Source organism: Argopecten irradians, chromosome 4, assembly GCF_041381155.1.
Source record: "Argopecten irradians isolate NY chromosome 4, Ai_NY, whole genome shotgun sequence".
Lineage (NCBI taxonomy): Eukaryota > Metazoa > Mollusca > Bivalvia > Pectinida > Pectinidae > Argopecten > Argopecten irradians.
The window spans coordinates 45,339,418-45,349,445 of NC_091137.1; positions in this window are offsets into that span (position 1 = coordinate 45,339,418).

Here is a 10,028-nt window from a genome sequence, read left to right on the forward strand (position 1 = left end):
ATGTTTACTGTCTATCTTGTGAGCTGTGTGTTCATTTGAGGTGATATGTCTGTCAATGCAAAGCATCATTTCATCTAGTTTATATCAACTCACGAAGATAAACTAGAGCAATAAAGATGTTCTGATTTCAGTTTTGTGATCTATATGTATATATGTGTAATGTTGGAGATCAGGTGAAAGGGTATCAGAAGTATTAGGGTTCGAAAAGTTCAGTTGTCATGGTAACCAGGTAACTATATGATAACTTATTAGTTTTTAAATCAATTTTGTTCAAAAATGGTTAATTAATGTCTTGCTCGGAAACTTCTGTAGCACGCTTCAGTGAAATTGCGCTGTATAGAAGACAATAATTCCACTCTATTTAAGGTAAACAATTATCTATAACATTGCAGTGCAATATTTCAAGAAAAGGGTATTCCTTAAAGATGTTCCATCGTTGACAAATGGTATTTTTTCACTATAAAAAATAGAAGTAGACGATTTAGTATTTTTCTTCTGTTACAAAAGTTACTTACTTTACACCATTACCACCATGGAAAACTTTCAGCTTCTAGTATTACTTCAAGTTAAAAGTATAAAAAATTATAATTAATTGCATCCCGAAAAAAATCCGTGACACTATATCCGATATGGAATGGAGTACTGATTGCGCATGCACCAAAGGCAAAATAAATTATTTTATATTGTTTTTTTTGTGTTAATTACACATAGATATATACGATTAAACATCAATTATTGTTCAAATGATGAATATCATTTATGTTCTGTCGGCGGTGGATCATCTTTAACAACATTATTTCAAGCTCTTCACATAAACGTTACACTTTTTTGCATTGCAGGTCTGCTTGTTGACATGACTGAAAGTTACAATGCAGCCTTCTACTTTGTCGGAGTGACCTTTATATTAAGTGGTATTACGTGTTTGCCCATAAGACCGATAATAAACCATAGGTCAAAAATACGGGCAGCCACTGTAGAGGTTGTCCATGTTACCCATATGTAGGAAAAACCATGTCACTTCAAAAAAACTGCATAAACATATATATACCCGAAACTACTTTAATTTACTTTAGCAGCAAACACTGTAATTGTAATCATGTCGTATCGAACATCCGTTGAACAATATTGGATGATGTCTTGTTTTGTTGTTGAAACGCAAAGTACAACGATCATATAGTATTACCTATCCATTAGTGTTGACATACATTGTCATGGATAGATGTAAAAACTGTAAAAACCAACAGATAAATACAATGTCGCCAGAAGTATATGCTCATCGCCTATCTACTTCAATGCACCAGGTTAATGCTTAAAAATATATCAATTTCATAGTATTTTTTAACGTTATATAATTAAGGATACTTTTCAAAGCTATTTCAGCTATTTTTTTAAAGTATTAATGTTTACTTTGAATTTTAAGCCGCTTCAGTTTTAACTCAAATTTTTAGATTTCACTTGCGATTTCACCAGCTTCGTTAAATTCGGAAATTCACTTTAATAAGGTGAATAATTTAGAAGCAAAATTCACAGAAAATTGCCAAAAATGATTATAGAAATGACATACAGACATTGTTTGAATCTGCCGGGGTGGGTATGCTGATTATGGAGTATTCGTGCAGTAATCAAATCCGATTAAAAGTTGCAAAAGAAAAAAAAACATTATCACTATTACAGAACCTTAAACCTTAAAGAGAGAATTTAGTTTAAGAGTACATTCAAATTTGCACATATATCGAAAACAAACCAGTTCTAATGGAAATTAGATAAGTTGGTTTAACAGTGATATACATGAACGGCTCACCGTGGTGAAATGTGTTTGAAATGCTCAAACTCGCTCACTGTCCGCAATTACACATTGTGGTCCGACGTCTTGTATGCCGAACTCTGACTCTTGCTAGTGGAGTAAAGCTATCATTTGTCTAGAACTACTCATATTGTTTTAACAGTAGTCTGTTTACCGTATGTGTATGCTCCTGTCTAAAAACAATTTCATCAACATTTGTTTAGCTTACAATGTCGTGTATTTTTTCAATATTTTATGTTTATATGTAGAACAATAACTTTATGTCATATTTTTCTTCGTGGTTATGTAACAGAATAAGCCTGACTGTATAAATATAAACTTTAACTTTAACTGACTATGCAATTTAATATTTCAATCCAAAAATAAAAGCTTGCGTCATGAGAATATTTCTATGTGGTTTTGAATACTGAATGCACATCATGCCAAATATTACACAGACCACACTTACTTAACACACAAGGAAACGTAACAACAAATTGGATTTGTGATGAGTACATTCCTTTATCTTTATAAAAAGTTATTATTGTGTAATTTTGGCAAGATACGCTTAAGCTTCCGCCAAAGCCGACATGACTTCCGTTACACATTAGCGTTATGTTAACATCTTTTCAGGAACACGCCGTCTTAATGTACATTGGTCAAATAGCGTGTTAAAAAAGATGTCCAGAGACCGAATCGTACTGACCACTCCAAAGGAGAGTAAACGGATCTGAAAGTGCTATAGCCATCAATATAAACCCTGTGTCACGTTGACGGTGGTCAGGGAATTTCATGGACAGTTAACGACTAACTGTATTTCGTAGTAATCTGTAGCGACCATTGGTGTTCTTTGCGATCATAAAAATGTCTTCCCGCCCCAACATTACTATTAAATGTTATATATGGTAGCCAGTCATGAAGAGGACGGCACGGTTGTCACGAGGGTATCAAATTGGTTAATTACTATCTTATCGAATGAAACATTAGCATTAATGATCTGATAATTAGATTGACTAAGCATAGAAAATCAATATGTGCATATCAATATCTTTGTTCATATGTTTTCTGTTTGCTGTATATGTGGTGGGAGTCAATATTGGCTTTGTCAAGGCCGAAGAAGTATAATGTAAACGATATGTTCTGGATAACACGACATTCTTTCAAATGAATGAACGAATTAACATGGAATCAAGAAGTAGTAAAGTAAAATAGTATTATACTCCCATCTGCTTTATATAAAGCAAACCGAAGACTAGAAGTACAATGGAAATATACTATTTTGTCTACACTTTTAGGATGTCTTTTTTGTCCGTTTCCGAAAAGAAAATCAAATGTTTGTATATAACAATTAGTACTGTTTTGTCACATGGCATTTTAAGTCAACTACTGCATGGTAATAAGGATGACACGTCAAAACATTCTCAGTAATATAAGCTTACAGTAAGTGTTGCAAGCAACACACGTCCCCTGCCGTCAATTACATTTCCTTATCTATGGCCAGTTATTATTGCTTAGTTATGCTATCGCTGTATGAAATTTTAACAAATTCTGTCTCAAGTTATCATCTGGAAACTAAAAATAGTGAAACAAACTATTTAAGTAACAGTGACCTTTTGACCCCAAATTCAATATCAAGCTATGTTCTCTCCTGTGTTACCATTGTATGAAGAATAAATTCCGTTGATGTGTTCTGAAGTTATCATTTGAAAACTAAAATTTGTGAAATAATCTATTTTTAGTAACAATGACCTTTGTAGTTAACTTTTGACCTCTCATTCAATCCCAAGCTGCATTTCTTTATTTGACAGCTAGATGTCTGATGCAGGGCCAGAGCGCAGTACTATATCAAAAGGTGGAACTCGCCGACACCGTTTGGTATCGGACCAGGTCATCTCCGATCGAGCTGCTTACAAAACATTACCACCGAGAAGCGTTACATAACTTCCAACAAATGAATAATTTATCTACCCATAGCAATCCATTTTATTATGCATGCACGTTATATTATGATAATACAGTAGTTTCTTTTACGCGACTATAAATCTTCCTCTTGGTCGTCGTCATTTTCACATAGTATGCAAATCGCCTCTAATCTCGACCGATTGCTATATTTGGGTGGATAAATTATTTATTCGTTGAAAAGACCAAGGTAAATGGTGCTTCTCGGAGGTCAGCTGAATTGGAGATGACCTGGCCCGATACCAAACGGTGTCGGCGAGTTTCACCTTTTGATATAGCAGTGCGCTCTGGCCCTACACCAGACATATATCCGTCATAATGTCTAAGTCTAGTGTCAGGGCCATAGTATACATTTGTATATCTCGGCTAATAATGTATGGGACTGTTTAAAATTAGCAATCTCGTTTTACATTAATCCGCTAAAACTGCCTATATAATTAGGCTTTTTTTAAAATGCATAATGATTATATAGTCACCTAGTGGTACATGTACCTCTTAAAGATGTGAAATCGTAGGACAGATTTTCGCCTGCGCTACGTCAGCGGCATATTTCTAATATATCGTCCATGCAATGCCGGGAAAACGTACACATCCCTATTCATTGGACAAAAAAAGGCAATTAAAAAAAAGCCTAATAATAAAGTCAGGTTTTGCGGACTGGTTTTACATTTAATAATATTAAAGCGACCTTAGTCGGCTTATGAACATAGCTTTAAACTCTTTCCCCAATCAGAATAGAATATCATCTTCTATTCGCTTCCATGTGATAAAGACAACGAGACAGAATAAAAGTTGATCATTTTCGGCCATAAATTGACTCGATCATTAGTATACATACTAAGAAAATATTTTGAGACTGAAAACGGTTACTGTGTTACTGGTAAAACGAAGAACAAAGTCGTGTAATAATGTCAAAAACAATTTTCAGAAGTGAAATCTAAAAAAAAGGTCTAAGGAAGTGCTAATTTAATGCTGATAATATTAAAGCAAAGTAAACTTTTATTTTTTAAATAACCACAAAAAATAAACAAAAAATTATATGATTTTGAATGTTATTACATGCACACGTATTTGTCCCTATTAATAAAATAGCAAAAACCAACTAAAGTACAATTTAACGTTTGTGCGTTTGTCACCCTCGAATGTGTCGGTCAGTTACCCAAATCACGATGCTGCGCATACATCAATAACGTCATTGTTAGTTACCCTGATTAATCACATGTTATTTTACTTTACAAGCTCGACTTCAACCTCTGTGGATCTCTACATATAACTCCCGCTTCAACTATTGCTATTATTGTTGCCAAAAGAAATGCTCGTCTACTCTGTAAACAAACAAGAAGATTGGGGGCCGCGTTGGCCGAGTGGTAAATATGTCTCGACATATTACCACAAGCCCTCCACTTCTGCGTCATGAATTTGAATCCCAATTTGGGCAGTTGGTAGGTACTGACTGTTGTCGGTATTTTTTCTCCGGGTACTCCGGCTTTCCACCATCAACAAACCTTCCAAGTATTTATATGACCCTGTCTGATACCATAGGACGTTAAACCAATAAAGCCCAGTAAGATTTACTCAATTACATTTTTTTTATAGTTCCGCTAATCCAGTTCCCCATGATCCTCGTTAGAGTTACATTGCCCAATGATTGTTTCCACATAAATAATATTGTTCTTATGTTTTCAGGTCTGTTATTTCGTTGTTATAATTGTTTGTATTGTAAGTGAGTAGATATTCAATAACCGTATATCCGGTTATTTTCGCAGATTGGATAATTTTGGCTAATTCGCGGGTTATCGCCTTGATCCATGAAATATTAAGAATCGACTAAATGTATATACATGTACACTTAAAGTCCAATCGCGAGATTTTAATTCGCTAAGATTTTATTTTCTTGTTTTAGATCCAAATCGAGAAAAAATTGGCCCGCGGAAAAAAACAATTAAATGTTATGTTACATTTATGTAGTGTCTTTAATATAGAAATATACTGTAAACATGCTAATTTACGCGAGAGAAAAATTTTCTCCGTGCGAAGTATTTGGTATATGCATGAAATATGTTGTAAAAATAGCAGATGTATATATAACATAACGAAAGTTTTACCCGTGCGTATTGCGACAAGAGGCCCAGAGGGCCTGTATCGCTCACCTGGTTTGTAATGGCAAGTCATGTTCTGAATACAGGTTCATTGTTTCTTTTCTGAATATTTTTTGAATATCTACCTCTTATTTCCCTTATTGGGCCCGCCCCTCCTGCCCCCGGGGGGTCAGATCCAAAATTTATACAAGTTCTGTTCCCCTTCCCCCAAGAATGTTTGTGGCCAAATTTGGTTACAATCCATGCAGAACTCTAGGACAAGTAGCGATTTATAGGATTTACCTCTATTTCCTCTATTGGGCCCCGCCCCTCCTGCCCCCGGGGGGTCGGAGCCAAAATTTATACAAGTTCTGTTCCCCTTCCCCCAAGGATGTTTGTGGCCAAATTTAGTTACAATCCATGCAGAACTCTAGGACAAGTAGCGATTTAAAGGATTTACCTCTATTTCCCCTATTGGGCCCGCCCCTCCTGCCCCCGGGGGGTCAGAGCCAAAATTTATACAAGTTCTGTTCCCCTTCCCCCAAGGATGTTTGTGGCCAAATTTGGTTACAATCACTCTAGGACAAGTAGCGATTTAAAGGATTTACCTTTATTTCCCCTATTGGGCCCCGCCCCTCCTGCCCCCCGGGGGGGGGGGGGGGGGTGTCAGAGCCAAAATTTATACAAGTTCTGTTCCCCTTCCCCATAGGATGTTTGTGGCCAAATTTGGTTACAATCCATGTAGAACTCTAGGACAAGTAGCGATTTATAGGATTTACCTCTATTATCCCTATTGGGCCCCACCCCTCCTGCCCCCGGGGGGGGGGGGGGTCAGAGCCAAAATTTATACAAGTTCAGTTCCTATTCCCCCAAGGATGTTTGTGGCCAAATTTGGTTACAATCCATGCGTATTGCGAAAATTAAACACTCGCAATGTTATCCACATTTTTACAGTAGGCTTTTTTAAATGGATACTTTCAATAACCACGTACTCATCGACATTCCCTTTTCAGAAGAGGAGGTGAGAACGAAAATAAATATTACCTAACAAAGGATTACAAAAGCTCGGGTTGATTAACTGAACGATTAACGTCACATATTTCACTCCGTGCTCGATTCATACGTACACATGTCCGCTAAATTACACATATAGTGAAACATAGGCGTGTGATGTTATTAAGCATTGCCCTTTAAAATTCTCGCCGATGACTTATCGTCAAATACATGGCCGTAACGCAACGCATAGGTACCGTAAAATGAACTTTTGTGATGGGTAACATTTATCCTCTACGTGTTACAATACCACAGCGCGAACAAAGGTCGTTTAACTTAACAGTTGTGATTGAGTTATATTCGCTAAAGTAATGAAGTTAAGATATATGTGCCGGTATGGTAAGGTACAAAGGGAGATAAATTGGATTAGCTCTCTTGGCTTTACCTGCACTTAAATCGAAAGTAACGTCATTATACAATATCTTATAAAAGAAATAATTATAACATAGTTTCATAAACGACCCTTTAATCAGTGGAATTTTATAACATAAAATGTTCGTACAGGGAAGCAATATAGAAATTATGAAAGGTTCCATACCTTCTGGTATCTGAAATTTGCTTCATCGGTTTTTTCCAGAAAGGTAATGTATTATTCAGCGCAAAACTTACTAAACCAGATGTCATTCATTTTCATTTGTCACACTATTAAATTGGATGCATTTTAATGAAATAGATAGAACAGCTGCTTATCTTTTGTGGTGAATCACAAATTGTAACTCCATATGTATCCTAACAAACACTTACCATTTTATTTCGAGTCGAATAGACCTGCATATTAAAGGACTGAGACAAAATGGATTGCAGTGTAATACAGTAGGGAAGGAATCGTTGGTATGGCAGGTAAATATCTAGACTTAAAAAATTAGAAAAGTAACTTTATTGTAGAATTACACAACACTTTATCTGAAAAAACCTTTTTCTTTTTAAAAGCGTAAATAAATTTGATTTTCACATTGTCTTACCCTATTCTCATTATGTAGTGGACGACTGAAAGAAATTTAAGTAACTTGCATAAAACAAATATGATAATTAGCATACAGTTCCTTCTTTATGAATCAACATTTGAGACTCAATGAGTTTTATTATGGAAAAAGTAATTGATAAAAAATCTATAAATCTATTACAATCTAAAACGCATCAATATGCTGCCCACGTGTTTCACTGATAGAACCCGGACGTCCGGAATGTTTACAACATCACAAAGTCCCATTCTACTCTGAAAACGCTTACCACAGTACGACCAAGCTTACATGTCACATATCTTTCTATCAGTAAATCAATAAGACTGACATCCACCAATCATAATTACTATGTTAAACGCTATGTACTGCGATTTGAGTGCGAGAGTGTAAGTTTCACCTGACTTGAAGTGATTCTAATCACAAATATATTCACAGCAGGGTCACATCAGGTTCTGAATGAATGAAACATCGAACACCGACAATCATCATCATAGCCTTCAACAACGTCAAAGAACTTCCGCCAAAGGAAGTAACGTCATTTACTTGATTATCATTATCAACTTCCGGTGTCATCAATGTTGCACGATGTGACAAATGGACAGAGCAAATGACTCGCGTGCAGACAACGAAATTCTTAATGTTTATATTTCTGTCCAGGAATCAATAAACGCCATCACTAGAGCCATACAATCGATATCTACTCATTGATTCACAACTTTTGACTAGGGAAATTAGATCAGGACAAGCGCCAGATTGCTAGATTCATTTTTCAGATAATGCTAACGCCGTAACTTTGACTCCAGCGGTTTCTTTCACGGATTCGTGAAATAGTACTCCAAATTATTTGTTTTGACATCGAATTAATTGAAGTATGAATTATTTTAATTTTGATCCTAATCTCTATTGTGACGGCAGACCCTACTGAAATTAATTACTTAAGATTAACACCGTTGGTGAAGAAATGTGACGGTTCCATACGCTATTTTTATTACGTAACTAACTACTGCTACAGAGCTCGCATGAAACGACCACGAATTTAAATATTTTCATTGAGATCGATAGTTTTATTTTCTTGAGACTCATACGCAATTCAAATGTTTTACAAATAATTTTTTGAAATGTAATTACATATTAAAATAATTTAATTTCATATGTTACACTCATTTCTATTGGTTAGATCTTAAAGGTTATTTTTCCATAGACCGACAGAATTTTACGCCAAGCAAGTATTATTACGTAATACATACATGTACAGAACGTTTTCGTGGGATATGTTAAAAGCGGCACAGTCATTGAAGAAACTGAACTATTGGGTAAGATATCAATGCGACAGAACTCAATTTGTATTTTAAAAGTAAGTAGAATCACGAAAATTGGTGTCTAATTAGTACCTGATTGAGTTATCTGAATTAAATTATAGGCATTATTCTCAATATATTTTAGGGTTATGAAGTCATAGACAAAAAAAACGGTCAGACATTCTTTTTCATAGCCGCTTCGAGAATTGTCAACACTATTAAGAGAGAACTATATCTTCATGTATTTACGCGCATAATATTTGTATCATAATTATTACTTTACGATCAACGAATTTGGATCGTAATTTTTGTGTGTTATTTTAACGATGTAAAAATTTATTTCCCTTCTACCTACCGCGTATTAAGTATCTCATAGACCACAAAGCGTTTAAATGTTAACAGCTTCGTAGCAATGCAGTAATCTATTCAGGAAGCGAGAGAGAAAGAAAGAAAACTATTCATAAATCATACCTCATATGCTAGAGAGAATTCGGTGACAACAAACAAATGATTACATGTTTGAAAAGTCATAATAGAAGCCATAGAAAACATGTAGCTTGAGAACTTAGAAATTATTGTATTTTTATTTCTTTGAAAATCGTTATTTTATCACAGGCGGCGTGTCCGTTAATGTGCGTGCGCAAATTGAAGCCAAATTAAGACAACACGACACCATCGAGATTGATCAAATACTGCATGATTGCCACCTTGTATTGATTTTTAGAATCAGAGATAAAACGGAAAGGTCATATAAGGTCAAACGACAAAATCGTTCCTGATTTGAGATATCACAACGAATCATAGAAAATCATATTACTCAGACATCAGAAAACCTCATGAAAACCAGTTCAGTTGTAAGCGAAGCGTCCGAAGTAAAGTGACACAAAAATTACGT